Below are 22755 nucleotides of genomic sequence, written 5' to 3' on the forward strand. Positions count from 1 at the left end.
AAAAAGAAAATAGGCAAATCTACTATTTTAGTTGGAGACTTCAGCACCTTTCATTTGGGAACTGATAGGGCAAACAGAAAAGAAAATCAGTAGGATATAGTTGACCTGAACAGTAATACAAATGTATTTGTTCTAAGTGACATTTATAGAATGCTCCATCCAACAATAGCAGAATATACAATATTCACATTATTTTCAAGTTCACATGTATTCATTAAGATTTACTACGATCAGAGTCATAAAACATACTTAAACAAATTTTAAAATAGAAATTATAAAAATGATGTTCTCAGGACAAAATGGAATTAAACTAGAGCTAAAAAACAGAAGGATAACTGGAAAATCTCTAACTGGGAATTAATCAATATACTACTAGAAATATATGAGACAAAAAAGGTATAATATAAAATATTCTGAAGTATGTGAATGTGAAAATACAATGTATAAAAATGTGTGGGATGCAGCAAGAGGAGTGGTTAAAAGGAATTTTATAGGATGAAAAGAATATATTGGAAAAGGTTGATCTAAAATCAATAATGTAAGCGATCACCTTAGGAGGTTAGAGAAATAGGAATATTTTAAGCCTAAAGCACGTAGAAGAAAAGCAGCAATAAAAATTAGAGTAGAAATCAATGAAATGTAAAATAAAATAGAAAACATTAACAAACCCTAAAGCTAGCTCTTTGAAAATTTCAATAAAATCGATAAACTAGCTAGGCTAATAAGAATTTTTTCATCTAGAAAAAAAATTAATTTTAGACTTACAGGAAAGTTTTGAAGATAGTACTATTTCCATATGCCCTGTGCCCAGTTAACATCTTACATAGTACCATATATTTATCATAATTAGTGAAACAATATAGACCCATTATTATTAACTAAAGTTTGAGACTCTACTAGTAGATTTAAGCATTTTAAGTACTCATATGTATACAGTATTTTGTTTTATTAAAAATTACATTTGATTTTGAAATTCAACTTCTAAAAAATAAGGTATTGAATACTTATAATTGAGAACTTAATTAACCCAGAGATTGTCCTTAGAAATTACACTCTAAGCTCCTTATTTTAGAGCCAGTAAGAATGAAGACACAATGAGTAAAACGACTCTCCAGGATAACAGAGCTAGTTAGTGTCAGAGCTCAGATTGCAATACAGATCTCTGGATGCTAAGTTCTGTGCTTTTTCCTCTTCCCAACACTGCTAATTTTCCATCTTCTTCTCTGGTCTCGTTCCTCCAGCCTCGGGAATAAATTAGGATAATTCCTCCAGTTTTATCCCCACATAACTGGGAATAAATTAGAATAGCATTTGAATAATCTATAAATATATACTTTTCTAAAAAATTTACAGCCGCATGATAATTTTTTGAAATATTTTAAAAAAATGTTTAGAAATTAAATTTTTTTCAAACATCTCAAGTTTTTTTTGGAAAACGTTATGTATTTCATTTTTTTGGCATCTTTTATAGTAAATCATTGTAATACAGGCTGATATTTTTATCTCTGAAATATTATAAGCCATTTTAACCAAGAGATGGCCCATACAGAGCACCTGTACTGACCTAATAGACAGTAATGGCTCATTTGTAAGTTTTATAACCTAAGGGTTTAATATTTCACTGGAAAGACTCTAATAGGCTTTGACATAAGGAAAATCTATGGTGGAAAATCTATGGTGGAATTAGATGACTTTTTATAGATTAAATAAATAACACTCATTTAAAACATACACTTCAGTACCAGACAATTATGTAAATATTAAAGATAACTGTTTTCAACCAACTGCTTGAATTTCTACCACAGTTATAGTTTTCTATCACAGTTCTGGCCTACAAGAGGTTGATATGCATATTGCAAATGACTGTTGAGCACATTTGCTTAAGAGAAAGAAAACTGAGATTATTTCAGCTCCATTACCTCATCAGTGTCTCCATTTCTTTTAAATTACACTCATTATAACAAACATTTCATACAAAACATACAATGGGTGATTTCAAATACTGGTTTTATAATTAGCATATTATTACAAAGTGTTTACTTAATTTTGAATAAATTCTTTTTCTGATTACTTATTCTGCCCCCTGCAGTTTATCAACACATTTTCCCCAAACTTTTATATATTTAGCACCTAGTTAGGCTATTTATTAAAAATATAATTTTTTCAAGAATTTTTACTTTAGAATGCTTTTTAGAAAATTACTCTTATTAGAGTAATATCAAGTGATTCTCATGTAAATAAGTGGCCTTGCCTGACAAAACTCTGAAATATCTGACTAACCACAGTGTATTGATCTACTTACCACTGTGGATGTTGGGCAGTCCTGTAGCCAACAGGATCCTCCATATTCTGAAAAGTGGAGTATGCCTTCTCTGAAAAACCTACCATGTATTATTTGAAACAATAGCTATATCAATGCATGGTCTGGGGTGATTCTAAAGATCAGCAAAGGAGATGATGTTTACTGAGGAATTACACAGACAAGGAATTTTGAAGGAAGCAATATCTCAGTGAGGCAGAAACGCAGGGGTGATGAAACAGACTGTAGGGGAGCAGCCAGACAGTCGCTGCTCTTGGTTGGCTTGAGGAAAGCAAAGAATAAAGAAACTCACTCATACAGAAAATTTCTGCTATCTGAAAATAACACTTATGGAAAGCATGACCCAACAAATAGCAAAGTACACATTATTCTCAAGTTCACATGGAACATTTGCCAGGAGAGACCACCTTCTGCACCACAAAAGATAGCTTGATGAATATAAAAGAATAGAAATCATACAAAGCATGTTCTCAGAACACATGGATTTAACCTAGAAATAACAGAGAGCTGAGAAATCCTCAAATATTTAGACATTAAACAACACAATTTTAATATAATACATGACTCAAATTCTCAAGAGAAAAACATTTTGAATGTAATGGAAATATAAATACAACTTATAAACATTTGTGGGATCCAGCAAAAGCAGTGTTTAGAGGGAAATTTATATTATTGAATGCATATGTGAGAAAAGAAGAGCCAAAATCAATAATCTACATTTCCACTTTAGGAAATTAGAGCAATAAGAGCAATTTTAAGTCTAAAACAAGCAGAAAGACATAATAAATACTGCAGAACACATGAAATTGAAAGCAAGAAAACAGTGGAGAAAATCAACACCACCAAAAGCTAGTTCTTTGAAAAGGTGAATAAAATTGAAAAACTCACAGCTGGTCTAACCAAGGAAACAGAAGAGAAGACACAAATGACTAACATCAGAAATGAGAGAGGGTCATCACTTCTGACCCCATGAAACTATAATCTTATAAAAGGATTATAACAGAATAATACAGACAGCTCCATGCCTACAAATTTAATAACTTAGATGAAATAGAACAATTAATTAAAAAGCACAGACTCCCAAATCTCACACAAGGAGAAATCAATGATATGACTAGACCTATATCTACTAAATAATTTGATTCAATAATACCTATGCAGGGCTTCCCTGGTGGCGCAGTGGTTGAGAGTCCGCCTGCCGATGCAGGGGACACGGGTTCGTGCCCCGGTCCAGGAGGATCCCACATGCTGCGGAGCGGCTGGGCCCGTGAGCCATGGCCGCTGAGCCTGCGCGTCCGGAGCCTGTGCTCCGCAACGGGAGAGGCCGCGACAGTGAGAGGCCCGCGTACCGCAAAAACAAAACAAAACAAACAAAACAAAAAAATCTATGCAGATAAATTCACTACAAAAAAGAAAACTACAGATCATTATCTATCTTTAATATAGATGCAGATACTCTCAACAAAATATGGCTAATAAAATCCAACAATGTATTCAGGTATTATATTCTTCAATGAATCTACAGTTATCTCAACTACAGAAACAACATAATATGATATCCTGGGACACAAATTATATAAACAAACAGAAAAACATGCCACATTTCGTGATAGGACTATTAAACATCCTAAAGAGTTTAATTTTTCCTAAGTTTACATGTAAATTTTTTAAGGGTTTAATAAAATACACAAAATAATTTTTTGGATTTAGAAACTTAAAAAAAACATAAGCTAGTAAATAAACTTCAAAACAAATAAGAATTATGTGGGCTTACCAAAGTTTTAAATATAATAGATACTGAAATTATATGTTAAAAAGTGCTATATGGCTGAATAAATAGATAGACTAGAAAGTCTAGAAAAAATACACATTTGAGTTTAATGTATTATATCAGTAGGTTAAAATTATGCAATTCATGATGTTGGGACAACTGGGACAACAGATTGTCATCATAAAAATGCAAAGTTCCATCCTTTTCTACCACATTATACATTTCAAATTTCTACATGAATCTGAAACTTAAACATGAGAAATTGAAACATAAAAGTTTCAAAAATATTGAATAATTTTATAATAATATTGGAGTGAATAAATCTGACACAATATTTAGACATCATAAAATTGATGATTTCAAATGCATTTAAAATATATGCATGAAGAAGAAATACATAAAATGACAAGTGGAAAAATGGGAATATATTTGCAACTTATATCACATAAAAAGGGCTAAGTTCTCTAATTCTTAAAGTTTTCTTTTTTGATATGGACCACTTCTTTTTTTAAGTCTTTATTGAATTTTTTCCAATACTGCTTCTGTTTATGCCCTGGTCCCTTGGTCGCAAGGCATGTGGGATCCTAGCTCCCCGACCAGGGATCGAACACACACCCCCTGCATTGAAAGGCAAAGTCCCAACCACTGGACCACCAGGGAAGTCGCCAGTTCTTTAATTTTTAAATACACTTGAAAAGTCAACATGATATATCCATTAACACTATGAAAACACAAAGGACGTGGACAGATAATTCAACTGAAAGTCAATATAAATAGCTTTCAAATATATGAATATTTGATCTCATAAAATAAATATTAAAATCATGAGATGCTATTTTTCAGTTTCTTTAGGCACAATCACATTCTGATAACGTACTGTGAGTGAAAGTGAGACAACAGGCACTGTTGTACTTTGATATTTTGGAGTTCAACTCTAAGACAGTTAGAAATATTTATTAAAATTAAGATTTCACATGTTCTCTGACATAGCAATTGTATTATTTGATTTGTATTATAAGGCTGACAACTAATTATAGTACAGCTACACACAGGTGTGCATATATATGCCTACATATGTAGCTATTAAAAAGAATACAGAAGCTACATATCTACTTATATAAAAATTTCAAGATATATTTCTAATTAAATATGCATATGTGGATAACTGTATATGCATATATATACCTAAAATATCTTTGAGACTATCTTTGAAAGCACAAACAAGGACTGACAACAGTGACTGCCTCTGAAAGGATGATGAGAAGCCAGGGGCAGGGTTAAGGTAGAGGTTTAGTTTTTCCATATTGTAGGTATTACTGTTACCAATGGAAAAATAGATAAAATATATAAATAAAACATTAAAAAGAATTCTACACATTAATTACTATCATTAGTATCTCATCTATTCCATTTACTGCCACATAAATTATTGATGCTTTATTTTCTCTCTTCATAAATGCAAAGTATATCTTAAAGATGTCCCTCTTTTTTTTTTTTTTTTTTGTTGCCGTACGCGGGCCTCTCACTGTTGTGGCCTCTCCCATTGCGGAGCACAGGCTCCGGACGCGCAGGCTCAGCGGCCATGGCTCATGGGCCTAGCCGCTCCACGGCATGTGGGATCCTCCCGGACCGGGGCACAAACCCGTGTCCCCTGCATTGGCAGGCGGACTCTCAACCACTGCACCACCAGGGAAGCCCTGTCCCTCTATTTTGTATTCTAGAAGTATATCTTTGAAGTACCTTTATCCTGATTGTTCTTCTATTTCCATGTTAGCAGATTTAAATTTCACATTATTATGTAGCTCTGAGTTTAGACAGTTTTTGTTCTTTTTTCTATTCTCTACATACATGTAGAAAATACAGCTGGAATAATTCCTGAAAGTGACACTGAGATTTCCTGGACTCATTTACCTTTTGAACTTGCTTTCCTGAGAGCATTTCTATCTATTATCATTAGAAGAAATCAATTTCTTGAAGCTTATTTCTTTAACAAAATAATTTCCTTTTTCCCCTGTTTTGTATTTAGGAAATCTTCACTCAAACTTGCCTCTCTCTCCACCCTTGAATAAAACGCTGTGGGTGTCTTTAATTAATCCCTTGTTACATATACAACTTCTGTTCTATAGCTAATGTTTTTATCCTTATTTGATTCGGAGGGAAGGGTATCATTAGCCATTTCTAAACAACTTATTTGTTATTTATTATTCATCTAAAAAGTCAGGATTGTATATGAAGATGTTGGCTCAGCAGTAAAGAAATGATCTCTTTGTTCTATTTGAAGGTTTTTTTTTTTTTTTCTGTTTCCTTGATATCTGGAGGAAGATTAGTTAGGTAAACATAACCCCTAATTCACAATTTTTAAAAATGCAGTGGAAGTATTTTAAGAGATGATTTATACTGTATTTTTCTTTTCCTTGGGGGGGGGATGTCACCTTCATTGTATTTCATTATTATTACTTCTCAAGCCGACTTCATATTTTGAGTTTTCTACACATTTACCATAAAGTAACTGGTTTCTTGAACATTCTTTTTGATGTCATTAAAATTCTAGGATAAAGGTTATTTGATGAATAGTTTTTCTTTCTCATTATTAAATACAGTTCCTAACTAATATAGAAAGTTAGTTTCCTAACTAATATAGAAAGTGACTTTTTGAAGTAGGGTTCTGCCTTAGCAAAACCCAAAAATATGTGGCATCGACTTAGCCATTGGATGGCAGAAGTGAGGAAACTAATATTGGAGATATAAAAAATGGCAATCCATGTTTGTAACTGCAAAAGATTTACTAAGTCATCACCTGCAGGAATAAAGAAAAAAACATGTATTTGCTGCGTCAGCCACTTGAGGGGAAAAGTCTAGAAAGCAGGACTTAGAACATAAAGCCTTGTTAGGGTGTGTTGGCTTCTATGGGATGGATTTAAAAAACACGTTCTAAGGGATAGGTTAACACATGAACAAACCGGCCAGTTTATGGTCAGAGATGAAGGGATAAAAGGGTCTTCCAGGTTGAAAAGCCACTGGTTCTAACTCCAAACAATGGGATATGGGAACCAAAGTTTTGGTAAAATATCTTAGATGAACAATGTATAAGAAAGAAAGGGGGTGGGGGGAGGGAGAAAGGAGCAGAGACCACCTTAAGGACCAAGTTGAGGTGGGATACATGAGAGCAAAGTGGCAGAAAAATAACGCAGATTTGAGACCTATGAATTAAGAAGGAACTTTGGGTGTGGTTAGCAGTGAATGCAATGCCGAGTCAATGTGTGAAGGAATCTTATTAGTAAAGAAACCATACGGCTGAACTAAAAATACCTTTGACTTTTGGAATCATTGCGACCCCCTAGTCTTACATGAGCAGTAAGCTTTAAAGGCAGTACAGTCCTGAGGATGGCATGCTCCAAAATCTTCACTTCAGATATGGTCAAGGAGAACAGTGGATAAAGGGGAGTTTCCGAAACTGCAGAGCCACGGGTCACGGCAAACAGTGGGCAGAGAAAAGGTTCAGGGCCTAAAAGTGTCGGTACTCGTTTTTATTGTTGTAGCTCAATAAATGGGTGTTTGTTAAGAACCAGAACTTTAATTATAGACAAATTAAAATTTTTGATTTTGTTCACTTACATTTGGGAAGGAAAGTCATTTCAAAAATTAATCAAAGCTACACATTATTACTGCTGTTTATCATTTGTACTCTAACAGAGCCTGTCTTATCTATTAAAAAGCATATCCTTTTCCCTCTTTCACAATATGTTGATAAATGCACACACATACACACACACACCCATACACACACACCCACATACACATCCATATACATTTCTCTAAGAATACAACTGCATACATACGTGTTGAGAATTGTGACCTATATGTATACAAATATATACTGGTCTGCTTTGTACAATGGAGCATCAGAATATTTTGTCTACTCTTCATAGGCAGTGCTAAGTGTGAAGATAAAATTATTTTTACTAATAAATAAGACTTCTGGAAGCAATGTTGGTGATCACATACGGGTGAAATGAGAATTTCCCAGTGAAATGGAAATGCACAAACATTTACATGATAATTATATACTACATACTCTCCTGGGTATAAGTAATTTTACTCATAATAACTAAATGAGTGATATTACTGTCCACATTTAAATGAAGCAATAGAGACAAAAATGAATTTCTTTCACTTTGCACAAGTGATAGATGGAGATTTAAATCTAATATTCTGAGTGGAAGAGTTACTGAATTGATCCAATATAAAGACGACACAGGAACAAAACCACCTACAGGAAAAACAGGTTACTCAAAACGGATACATAAGTTATTTAGGAATCATTTTACAAGAAAGAGTTGAACTATTATTATATTTTCATCTCCTTATTACCAATATTTTTTGTAGCCTGAAGTTTAGATTAAAATACTGCAAAATAGCTACTAAGAACATTCATTTTTGAAACATTTACCTTTTTAAGTATCATGAAAAGTGTGACTTAGTATACGATATTTTGTTTGGAAAGATACTGAGGCATATGGCTGATAGGTTTTAAAACCTTGTAATTACTAATATAAAATCTGAAATCAGGCAAAAAAATATTGAAGGAATCTTTTATAGATGAGGAACAATTTGTGAATGATTTTGTAATTCATTAAATTCTTTTAAACACTGCCTGCTAAAATATTATCCCTAGGTAAATTATTGATGTATGCCTTTAATGAGAATATTAGAATATATGCAATTCAAACACCAGCCAACTTAGCAGAATTTTTTTTAATTGGCTCAACCACTAATTGAAACCAGCAACTAATTTTTTTCCTCACAAGAATCTAAAGTAATATCCCAGACACATACATCTATTAGGTGAAAGAGTGCTTAAATAATAAAAAAAAATATTTATCTATATCAAGACTCTAGGGCTTCCCTGGTGGCGCAGTGGTTGAGAGTCCGCCTGCCGATGCAGGGGACATGGGTTCGTGCCCTGGGCCGGGAAGATCCCACATGCCGCAGAGCAGCTAGGCCCATGAGCCATGGCCTCTGAGCCTGCGTGTCCGGAGCCTGCACTCCGCAACGGGAGAAACAACATTGAGAGGCCCGCGTACCACAAAAAAAAAAAAAAAAAAAAAAGACTCTAAGATATAGGGCAGCAATATAAAGACAAAATTATAATAGGATAAACATTTAAATGGATTACAAATACAATCATTTCATAAATTTAAAAATATTATTGAAGTAAAAAAATTGTTTTCAAAATATTTTAGTGACAAAATTAATACATTTTTGGCAGTGAAAGTGAAATTTTAATTATCTGATTATATCTGTCATGTCATATCTGTGTAATAAAATCTCTATAATGGTGGTAAGTTTTGAGTTGAAGGTAAACCTGTTTTTTTTCTAGATTTGTGTGTACTGCTATGGTCCAAGACTGCATGAGGCAGTGCTCTGATTCTTTACAAAGTGGTACAGTAGATCTGTTCTCTTACACACAATGTATAATACACTGTATTTCCTTGTGGCCAAAAATGATCATGAGGTCATTCAAAGATTTCCAGTCTAACCAAGAATGATAAAGGTTAAATTGTTTGTCAAAGAAACAAAAAGCCAAACTGTTTTCTTATATATAGGTTACCTTTTAGATTTCAATTGCACAGATTTTACTAAAGTTACTTAATATTCTAGGATATCTAATTAGGTTTAGAAAAAAAATCTCTACACTATAACATGTCTCTCAGCTTTTCTTGTGTATTATTTTATATTTATGATAACTTTGTAAACAAAATCAGGTTTCTGATCTTTTTGAGAAGGTAACTGGAAAGATTGAGTATTTAAATTTATCCATTAAATCATTAAAGAAATTTAAAAATACAATTAGAACACCCAAGAATACTTAATGCACACTGAAGATCACTTGAGCTTATACTTTAAAAAAAATTTTAGATTCAACCAAGAAACTATTAAGAACTATAATGGATGCATATAAAGTAGAATTCATCCTACTTGCAAATAACTTCTATTTCTGTTGAACGGCATTGCCCATAAAAAATATGTGCAGTTGTTTTTGTATAACAGTGAATACTGTCGGGAAACAATGTACTTTCTAAGAAAAAATGGTCAAAATAAAGTAAAAGTGATGACTAAGGGGTAAGCAAGGAAGAAGGACTGAGTTGTAACCTGTGCAGTTGCTGACCCGCAGTGCACCATCAAAGGGATTCAGGATGACAAACAGGATGAGGCATTCTATGCTTTAGAAAAACAGGCCCCACAAATAGTTAGATATGTATCTCAGGGAGAATTTTAATGAACCCACATACTTGCATCTTCCCATACACAGAAAATCACTAAAAATCACCAACTTGAGATATCTGTTCTTTGTGACTAGTGGTAATCTTTTACTAAGAACGTATGCTTGGATACACGTATTCCTCAGCCAGAAACCATACATCAGTGGTCCTCTCCCCTGCCTTTTCAGAGCAGTTCTCTCAGAGCTAGTGAGAGGCTGTCTCCCTGGCTACAGTCCTCAGCAAGACCCTGAATAAAACAAACTCACAACTCTTACGTTGTTCATTTTTCTTTAAGTTCGCAAAGCTAATAATGACAAAGAAGTAAACTAGGGACGGCATTTTAGTATAATTCATCAGGTTTTGCTGTGATAGTGCTGATTAACAAAGAAGCTTGAAACCCAGTGGGTTACGGCAACTTGCATTTGTTAATTGCACATTAGAGCTATGCATTTTTTTGACTGCTTCTTTACTTAGATATATTTACTGGGATTTGCTGAGATTACCTCTGCTAGATTCTGCTGAGATTGGCCACAGGGTGAGTATCAGGATTAAGTCTGTTCCACATGCCTCCTCACTGTGGGACACAAACTAAGGGAGTACCTCTCATGTGGGACATGTGGTTTTCCTGAAAGAGGGAAGAGTGCAAGAGGAGTAAACAGAAACATGTGATGCCTCTTAAGGTTTCTGCGCAGAACCTGCACGCATCACTTCAGCTCAAGGGACTTCTGTGCCCTCATTCAGAAATCCATTAGGAACATTTCTACCCTAAGTTATTTCAGGATGCAGTTTTGTCAAATTAGTTCCATTGTTGTACATGGGTTGAAAACTGTCTGTAATAACAGCCTAATGGCTAACCACCGTGTACCTGTTATGTCAGTGCCACATACTTTGTTTTGTTGTGGCAGCATTCTACATCTGGTATCAATTTCTGTATTAGTTTGGTTTTGTTATAATCATGCATAACATTCAGCTGACAACACTGACATTTACAATGCCTTGCATTTCTATCTTGCTTTCGTGTTTAACAATTTGTCATGACTCCTCTTGAGAGCTCTATGGGGCTTCTCTGCTAGACTTGGATGTAGGATGCAAGTTGGGTGAACTACTGCTTCACATGTCTCCTTGCTTTGAGAACCAGGATGAAGGAGTATATCTTATATTAAGACATGTTCTCATAGTAGAAGACAGAAAAACTGGAGTGGTGAAAGAAAACACACAACGTCTCTGAAAACTTCTGCTTGGTACTGGCGAACTCTGTTCTATCCACCTTCCACTGGTGGAAAAAAAAATTACCTGGCCAAGGCAAAAGTCAGTGGAAAAAATTTTTTTTCCATATTAAACCATGGCATGAGGAAGCAGAATCATGATTAAATAATACAATCTACATACCTAGTAAATCTACATACATACCTAATAAACTAGATAAATCCCTTGCATTTTTATGTCCTGGCCATCAGCCTACTTTCTTTCAAAAATAAGTACTATTGAAACGTATTTCACTAAGCTAGATGAAACTATTATCAATTTGACTCATTTTGGCCTTGTTTTGTAAAATTAATGCTAATGGTTTTGTACATAAATCATCAATTTTATATAGTTTTCAATCTCCACATAATAGAACAGTGCAAAGAAGCTTGTTTCTGAAACTCTGAAAGGCTGAGACAATTATTATTAAATAATAATCATAATTATACTGATAGATATTTAAAGTTTATGATAATATCCAGATCAGGTAAATGTTTCTAACAATATTGTTTGTTTGGCTAATCAATTTCACCAACTTTACATTATGCTGTGTTGAAAGATGAAATTACTAGGCATTTTCATCTCTCTAAGGAGCAGTAATAGGAGAGGGTTTGGGATTTTTATTTGTTATGTTATTAATGTACACATAAGATCACTGAAAAATGAAGCTGTCTTTGCTGAGCATGGGCTCAGTGCCATTAATTTTATCACCAGGGAGGAATGTGTGCAATAATTGCAATTTCTAAATCTCAGCTTTTGCAAAAAAAAAAATCTAGCAATGGTTATGAATCAGAATGATTCTGTAATAATTCTGAAGTAAATATATGTTCAAGCAGTTATACATGCCTCCATGAGATGTTGTGCTTCTAAACTTCCTTGAATGTGACAGGTTACTGATTACTTTACATCAATATTATATTAAAGTATGTCATAAACTAGATTTGAGTTGTATATTAGAAATTAAAATTCTTGTTCATAAGAGCTGGTCAAACATCACTTGTTAAGCAAACCCAGTGGGGATGAATACAATATATATTGTCTTTTAAACTTATACCAATCTCAAGGATTCTAATTATATGAAATGGTTTTATACTTATAAGCGACTAAGCCCTAACCATTTCCTTAGGGAATAGTGAGTGGTCCTCCAAAAATTGTCTTCCCTTCTTTCTGGTAACATGGTTAAACTCTATGTCTCACTTCCGTTGCGGTGAAGTGTGTCTGTATGACTAAGTGATTGTCAGTGGAATGTGAGCAGAAGGGATGTTTCTACTTCTGTGTTTAGTCCTCAAGAAGGACACAATAATTAGAACCAACGGTGATACAGCTTTGAGACATGAAAATGGTTTGCGGGATGTGGCTGCAAAATGATGGAAGATATCTGAGTCTCCGAATGTCCGTGTAGAACAGAATTGTCTTTAGAACTAGTACAGAAAAGAAATAGACTTTGTTTTTTTCAGACACTGTATTATGGGGCTTGAACCCATTATGGTCATTTGATTTAGCAACAAGGCATAGTCATTTTAATAGTACCTTCTTACGTAGCATATACATAAAGAAATGTTAAGATAGAATCTCTCACCAAATGTAGAATCCCTCTTCACTTTTCATCACATGGGTTAGTTAATAATATGTTTTTGATAATGGAAAAGACAGATCTCATTATACATTATTTTACAAAATCACACAAAGACACCAAATAGCAATAAGTACCACTAAGTTATATATATGCAAAAACATGTCAGTTTTGATGTTCCTCATTTTAAGTTAAAATGAGTTACTCCACATCACTCTTTTAAAGTTTATCTTTTCAAGAAGAGATATTTCAAAAATCAAACATAGTTGAACTCACTGAAAACAACTAATATTCAAAATGATATTTGTAATGTTTATACACAAAGTCTGGAAATCCTTGTTGATAAGTAATATACAAGATTAAAGATTTCATTGTTTTAACTGTGTTGAAATATAATTATTTAAGCTTTGGGAAAGATAACTGTTAAATATGAAATGATAACTCTATGTTTTGTATAAGATGCCGCCTTCTCTACAATTTAAACCCCAAAGGGCACTTAGGAATGGCAGGGTGACAGGCACTGACATAAAGTCTAAAGATGAATACACATTGCTGCACAAAACATATCTGAAATCTATTAGTACTTTTTATTTAAGTACTGAACAAGTTATTTTAATGTATCATTTTGATGACTCCCAAATTTGTTCTCTTCCTAATTCAGGACAACTAAGGCTCAATCAATCCTCCCGGGGTGTGGGGAAGGTCTGAAAACTATTGTGGAAAAACTCCCAGAATTGTTTTGCCCGAGGGAAGGTAGACTCTAGCATTTATCTACTAACTCTCACCCTGCATTGGTGGAGCATTGCTCTCAAGGGTGATAAATCCACCACACTACAGAATTCATCTGAGGGTGGGGAGTAAGCTCCCTTGGTTCTGGAGAAAGCCCTCAGGCAGTGAAGGGAGACAGATGCGGTCAGCATGTTGGAAAAAGTCTGTAGCAACAGGTGAACTCACATGGCCCAAGGCAATGTGCTGCTTCTTCAACAGCATCTGCCACATTCTACTTTATACTTGTTATACTGTATCTGTTTATTCATCTATTATTTATGGAACACCTTTTAGTGGGAAAGATCTGTTCTAAATGTTTGGAAAACAGCAGTCAACAAAAGAAAATCCTTACTCTTGTGGAAATTGTATTCCAGTGGGAAAGAAAGATGTTAAAATAAAAGGCAAATGATTATATACTTAAGAGATATAGATAATAAAATATTTAGGATTTAGTTAAGTTGTCTACACTCCCCTCCCCCATGAACCTGGGAATTACAACCAGCAGGTTTTTGTTCATTTTAAGTAAGAACTTTCCCCTACAGGTAGCCAAAAAAAAAAAAAAAAAAAAGAAAGAAACAGACTGCTCTTGAATTAAACAGTTGAATTTTTATGTGTCAAGGATAATGTAGAATGATTAGTGGATTATATGTTCGATTAAATGATAATTAAACTCTTCTGACTTTGAGAGGAGTAGTGATTTAATTTTACCATTTGTTTTGATTCTTGATGTAACCTGCAAAAACTATTAGTCTTTTAGAATTAAAGAATAATATTAGAAATATTTCACGTCACCAAAGAATATACTTTGATTCAACTTGGATATATCTTTTCTCTTAGGAAATCTCATAAACTGTGTACAGAGCATATGTATAATTATTAAATCTCCAGCACGTACCATAACACCAGATATGAAATATGCACTACCTTATCTGTCCAAAGTATATATGCATGGACTTAATTTAAGCATTAATTTAAATATCTTGAAATTATTATATTAGTACTTTAATTTTCATATTTGCTATCAAGCCATTTCTGCATACATTTTTCTCCCACATATTTAAATTTTGATAGTGAGTTAGCTGCAGAATTTAGAGGAGAAAAAAAGGTATTTTAATTATTCTAAAATTTAATTGAGAATGTTCTGCAATTGAAACTGGTTGAGGAAAGCTTTAAATACAGTGATAATTCTGTTGAAGTTGGTGCTTGGTAGGGGTAAGCATGCCCAAAACACACAGTTTCAGAAATACCCTATATAAAGTGTATTTCTTATATACAAATAATAGGGAATTTTGGAGAAGATACATTTATGAGAAGTATGTATAATAAGTTAAAGAAATTTCTGTCTTCTTTTGCTTTTCTCTGAAACAATAAACAAATATTGAAAAATCATAAATTTCTAAATAAATAGTGGAGACCCTTCCTTCCAGGGTCCTTCCACTGTTGCTTTAATAGAACAACAGTGCTATATAAATATAGTCTTTCTTGTTTCTTCTTCTTTGAAATATAGGATGCAGATTGCCTTGGATAAACATTTTGCATCACTGATAAGGTGCATAATATTATAGCACTAATAAACCCTGAGGCATTCCAAGGAAATTACTACATATACTACACACACACACACACACATACACACACTCACACACGTGAAGTAGAGGCTCTAGTTAAATTCTATAGTAAATAGTGTTTATATAAAGCCTTTATAACTTGATAGTTTCACATGAAGATTATTTAAAATATTTATATACAATTGATTCCAGAAACTTACAAAATCATGGTCATATAAACAAGATAACTATTTGCCAGGAATCCTTTCTATTAGACATATAATTTCACAGTAATACCTGTCAAGCTACATTCTTAGGTTTGCATAAGATTTTGATGTGTATGTTCCTAAAATTTATATATTTATATGATACATTATAAAAGAGAAATAATGTATAATTAGAGGTGATGTATTTCTTAATCTACACTCACAAGGTGTTCTTTATGTTCAGCTGAAGATGCCTTTGGAATCCCAAAACAAATCTGTGTAGATTTGTTTTTAATGACCTGAGATTCTTAAAATAGCCTTTCTTAAGATGGCAACCTCACTCTAGATTCCTAAAAGAGAGGCCTGAAAACAAGTCACAATTTTGCTACAGTAATGGGTAGTGTTATGCCACAGGGCAATGATGGCTTTGTGTATGTCATAGGCATTGTGATGAATATGGGAAACTGTGCATTGTGGAAAAAAAAAGACTAGTTCTAAATATAAGTGTGATGTTCATTAGATATATGCTAATACTTACCTTCCCATCTTAGACATATCCTTAACCAAGTTTGCAAGTTTTTATCAAGGAAGTGAAAAGGACCTTTTATCTAGTTATTAGGATGAAATATCTAGTTATTAAGACAAAATATCTAATTATTTTAATAATTTTTTCATTGCTTTACTTTGATATCTACAAAGGTGATATAAAGTGGTACATTTAATGTAATAATAAAGCCAATACCTGTGATCCATTCATTATATCCCAACCTGGGCATATGTTTAGATTGAATTATCTTTCTTTCATGTAACCTGGCTTTAATATGTATACAATTCCTAACATTATGTCAAGTACTTGAAAGGCCATGAAGTAAACAAAGCAATTCTTCCCTTTTAGTAGTTAATAAGCAGCTTAAAATAATTTACCTGGGGATAGCCATCATAGCAGCAAAGCGTATTTTGTGTTGGTGGATACTCGGCAGGACACAAATTATTTGTATCTGAGATGAAGAAAGTATCTAGGGGAAGTGTTTCCTTTCTCTACCTCTTCTTTAGAGAAGTGTTTCTTTCTCTACCTCTTTTCCCTTTTTGTATTTTTCCTCTCCTCCGCTTGCTTTCATCCTTCTCTTTCACGTTTCCCTCCCTCTTTTTTCCTTTGAATAATTCTATTCTATTATAGTCAGGTAGACAAGAATACTCTATTTTCTTCTTTTTATCATGATTTACCACTTTCAACTTTACTAGCTCTCGTTTTGCAGCCTTCACCACCAATGTCTTTGCCTAAAGATAGAGCAGGTGATGAGCTCAGAGAAGTTATGCCTGGGTTCATCAACCACTGGCAATTTGATTTTCATTTATAATTTTAAAATAACACGTGATTAACCCACCCACTGCTGAATGTACGATACTTATGACATATTGTTCCCTAGAGAGAAATGATCTTCTTTGACTCTTATTGCATACCACTTTAAAATGCTTTGGAACTCAGTCTAGCTGCCTCAAATTTACTCTGTAACATAGATGATTTGGCGGGGGGGGGGGGAGACTTGCTTGCATGTGTGTGCACACACACAGTACAGACTGACTGTACTGAAATGTGAATTCCTGTCTGTCACCTGCAGCACTGCATTAACAAGCACTGAACTGAGCCTAATGCACACATGGGGAACTAACTTGAAGGACACTAACTATTCCATATATTATTATTAAGCCCTGAAAATATATGGTGTCCTGAGATGGTAACAGGATGCCACAAATTCGTTAATTCCCCTTTTGTTGAGAGCTGTAGTATATTCTTATTTTCCTTGAATCTGGGCTGGCTCAAGACTGCTTTGATGAATAAGGGTGACAGTCTGTGCTTAAGCTCTAAAACATGTAGCAGGTACTATCTTAGCCTCTTGGAAGTCTGAGTCACCATGGATGATGTCCAACTACTTGGCTGGGGAGATCACTTGGAGAGGCCCTACGACTACATCACAGAGGGGTCTAGCTGAGCTCAGCCTTCAGCCTTTCCTTCCTTCCCAAGGTTGCCAGACAGATGAGTAAAATCATCTCAGACCATCCAGATCAATCTAGGTGCCAGAAAAATATGATTACTGAGGAGTTGATGCCCAATGGAACAGAAGAATCACCTGTGTGCCTGTGCCCATAGTTAAGCCTCACAAAACAGTGAAACATATTAAAGTGGTGGTTATTTAAAGCCCTGTGTGCTCAGCTTCCTGTTGCTTATCAGTAGATAAAAAAGATCATGCTCTATAGGCATGAAAACAAATCTACTTCATCTTCTGTTTATTTATATGGCTACTGTATATTTTCCAGGTGGTTAATAACATTTCATGTCTATATCCTGTGGTTGTGACTTGGACTGGGTATGAGTTGAGCAAAGAGAAGGAGAGAGCACTGAATGGTTACTCCCATCAAAAATCCTCATATATTTCCTTTTTCCCTTCCTTTGTTCGTGATTTTAGAGAGAGGAGCAGGGCTAAGACAGGAGTGCATGATATAAATAAGAGGTCTGTCTTAGAGGAAAGGGTCAAAAGCTAGCCAAGTGGATGCCAAATACTGGCAGTGCTGCACTGAAGGAGAGACTTCTTTGACTGGGGTTCAAAGCTGTGATTTAGTGAATGCATCGCTGCTTATAAGTCTCCAAAGGAGTTACTGGAGGAGTCATGGCCCATGCAGGCAGCTCTCCATAAGCCTGAGTACATTTCTGTCTTTCGGCAGCTCCCAGTGCTGTTACAGTTTCAAATCGTGCTTTACTGTTTCTTTGAAGCATTTTCTCTCTCTCTTATTTTTTGCCCAGTCTGCTTCTTTTAAAGGCTCTCATTCAGCTTTTAAAAAGATGAAAGGAGGCATGAAAGTCAATTATTTTCAAAAGAATAAGATAGAAAAACAATAATAGGAACTGAGAAATTGGGTGAGAAATATCTTTGTGACTTACTTAAAAACAGGTCAGAACATTTGAGACTTTCTTGATGTCAACTGTTCAAAATGAGTTTAATAACATGTAGTCTCCTAGTCGGCATACATATAGAACTTTATTAAGTGGTCGCATTGCACTGGAAAAACATCACCAAAATAAGACACAGCCTGTGGACATTCATATCATTATCCATCAAGTTATGCTGGTTGGGGCTTCCCTGGTGGCGCAGTGGTTAAGAATCTGCCTGCTAATGCAGGGGACACGGGTTCGAGCCCTGGTCTGGGAGGATCCCACATGCCACAGAGCAACTAGGCCCGTGAGCCACAACTACTAAGCCTGCGCGTCTGGAGCCTGTGCTCTGCAACAAGAGAGGCCGCGATAGTGAGAGGCCCGCGCACCACGATGAAGAGTGGCCCCCGCTTGCCACAACTAGAGAAAGCCCTCACACAGAAACAAAGACTCAACACAGCAAAAATAAATGAATTAATAAACTCCTACCCCGAACATCTTCTTAAAAAAAAAAAAGTTATGTGGGTTTATAAACTAAACATGGCAGTATGTCAAAAATATCTTCTTTTTGTGAACAAATAATTTGAAAATATATGGAAGGATGAGTTACCTTAAATTCTGAATTTCAGTTTCATTTTTCTTATTCATCACATTTTCATTTTTATGATTATCAAATAAGCTGTTACCAAACATTGCATTGCCCAGTTTTCATAAAATATTTCAAATACCTTTAAAGATACAAAATAGTACCCCAAATTTCAGCCTCACAAGGAAAGACCAGCAGTCAATCTATTGCCAAAATCTCACACGATTTTCTGCTAACTACCGTTTGATGAAATGTATAGCAAAAACAAAGAAAAATTTGAGTACAATTTGAAATAACGACTGCTAGTTGAGGCTACGGTATTCCCATCGAAATGCCCATGAAAACACAGCAAGAGATGCAAAGTTATAACACTGAAAACTGTGAACACTGGTCAAGGATTTGCCAGGTCCCTAAAGAAACAGTTCTGAACCATAACAGAGATAAGACCCTAAAGCAAAAAATGAAAAGCTTTAAGAAGATGATGCAGATTTCCAACCAATTGCAAAGCAAACAAATCTTCCCAGACTAGAAGGGGGAAATATCTATTCCTTTATCTACCCAAAATATACATGAATACACCTTATAGGAGTAGCTTTCTGTTTTCTTCCCCAAGAGTGTGACTACACTAACCGCTCTTGTTCTCATTTATTTCCATTTCAGGGCTGAGTTTGACATCCAGTGACCTGTTACACCCTAGGATGAGAAGTCCATCATAGGGCAGGACAGAGATGGAAAAAGCTGGAGTGTTGGTATGTTATGGGTTACAGTGGCTCATGTACTGTTTCTGAAAAGGAAAGGATCGCATCCTGCTTCAAATATTCCAGTAATAAATTCCTATCATTGAAAAAATGAAAGCCCTTTAATTTCAGAAGAATCATGTGAGATGTGAATGTTGAACAGCAGACAGTTGGGTACACATATTTTACAATCCAGATTATTTTCTGATTCAAAGAATTAGGAGAGCAGAAATAATTTACCCATGCTATTTATATCAAAACCTAAGCCAGCCTGGAGCCCTTTCAAGATTGGGAAACAAAGAACACCTGAATTTTGTAATTAAACCGATAAAAAGTCAACATAAAAAGTAAAATAGCAATGAAGATAAATATGAAAAATATAATTGTGTATTCTTTAAAATTCAAGAAAATGCTGACCATAAAGAGTAGATAAGAGATAACACAATGAAATCAAAAGTTTTGATAAAAATGAAGAACAGAGTGAGAGAAAGGGAGGAAGAGGAATCTCATTGGGATATGAAAATATTATAAGGAAAACTAAAAAGTTCCTAAAACTTGATCTATTTTTGAATGAAAACTATATAAATTAGAATCAGTATTATAGAGGAAAACTGTAGGACTGTCACTTATAATCTAGAGAATAAAGACAAATATTTAGAATAGAGAGCATTAGTATATTAAATATGGGGTATTAATAATATGACAGCAATAAATAACAGATACAAAAAAGAGAATGAAATGAAACAAAATATAACATGTATCCTTGAAAATGAAAGGAAAGCTGACTTCAGGTAATATAAACATGGATATCAGAGTGAGAGAAACAGCAAAAGTAATTCTTGAGAAAGCACAAACATACTAAGCATATAAAATCTGGTTATAAAATATATGATTTTATCAGTAGAAATGTATTGATAGACTCAAATGTATACATGTAATAGAAATTCCAATGGTGATTTAAATTTGACAGAATGAGGAAGGATAAATGAATGAGAATATCCAAGAACATATTTTAAAAGAAAAATAATGTCAGTAATTTTATACCAGTTATTAATATGTATTATAACACTATAATAAATAAGATCTGATTTGAGTAAATGAAATAATATAGGTGTAGCTTAATAACAGTCAGAACTTACATATCACTTAATACCAGCTAGGTATTATTATTAGCATTTTACACAAATGAACTCATTTAACATGCATAATAATTCTTTCATGTATGCACTGGTATTAGTTTTCTGTTGCTGCCATGACAAATTACCTCAAATTTAGTGGCTTAAAACAACAAAGATGTGTTATCCACAGTTTCTATATGTCAGATGTCAAACAAGACTCTTGCCAGCCTAAAATCAAGGTGTCTTGGGGCTGTGTTCCTTACTGGTGGTTCTGGAGAAGAATCCACCTCCAAATTCATTTGGATTGTTGGCCAAATTAATTTCCTTGTGGTTGTAGGACTGAGGTCTCCATTTCCTTGCTGGCTCTCAGCCAGGTATCATTTTCAGCTTCTAGAGGCTGCCCACATTCCATAACATATGTGTGGCCTCTTTTCCCATTTTCAGAGCCAGCAAGCATGGAATGAATCCTTCTTATACCCAGAATCTCTCTGACTTTCCCTGCAACTGCATCTCTCTTCTGCTGCTTCTTTAGCCAAATATCTTTGACCACCTTCCTCCTTTCTTCCTTTTCTGCTTTTAAGGGCTCTAGTAATTACATTAACCCCACCTGGATAATTCAGGATAATCTCTCTGTAACCTTAATTCATCTGCAAAGTCCCTTCAGAGCAGTATCTAGGTTAGCATTTGATGGAATAACTGGGAGGTGAGAATCCTTGGGGAACATCTTTAGAATTTTCCCTGCCATACTTCTATTCTTACCTCGACTTTACAGATGAGTAAACTAGGCACTAAGTGGTTAAATATCCGCCAGAGACACAAAGGCAAAGGTAGAGCAGCTAGATCCTGAACCTAAGTATTCAGGCTCCACAGTATGATATCCATCATTGTATTATAAAGAATTGTGTCAAGAAACAAATCATAACAGCACATGTTCTAGATAATTCTAATGATATCACATATAAGGAAAATTACTAGAGCCCTATGGCACAGCATTCACCAACATTAATTCCAGAGGCAGTAAATATTTATAAGTAAAAGATAACATTTAAAAATTACTTGAAGCATCAGTGAATTTCTATTTCATCTCCAAATAAAAAATGTATAAATAGCTAAAAGAAAAAAGCATAGAGAACAAAAACATTGCTAACTTTAAATATATTAAATTTATAAATATTTCCAAACCTATGAAAATGGGAGCAAATCCCTTTGTAAAAGTAATCTCTAGGTAAAAGCTCTTAATAAAATAAAAATATAAAGGTATTGTCTTTTTCAGTAGAATGCTACCAAATACCTTCCATCAGATTTCATTCTTAAAGGTGAGATATTAGTAGCATTCTCTTTAAAGTCAGGCAGAAGAAAAGAATGCCTTCCATCACTGCATATATTGAACATCATAAGGGAGGCAGTGGTAAGCACAGAAAGTAAAAAATCAAAAGAAAAAAGAAATATTAATCTCAAATAAGGAAAACTGTCATAATTTGCTGGCAAGATAATTAACTTACCTACAAAACCCAAGAGACTTGATTAGAAATAATTAAAAAAAAAAAAGAGGTCCATATGTTTTCTGGACTAATACAAAGGCAATTTACACAAATCAATTTTATTTCTAAACACCAGCATAAACAATTAGAAAAAGTTACAAATGAAAAAGGGATTTTCCTGTTGTCTTTAAATTTTGGCTAAGGCAAAAGA

This window comes from Delphinapterus leucas, chromosome 9 (genome assembly GCF_059928025.1).
Source record: "Delphinapterus leucas isolate spDelLeu-1000000601 "Yukka" chromosome 9, BTC_Dleu_Yukka2, whole genome shotgun sequence".
Classification (NCBI taxonomy): Eukaryota; Metazoa; Chordata; class Mammalia; order Artiodactyla; family Monodontidae; genus Delphinapterus; species Delphinapterus leucas.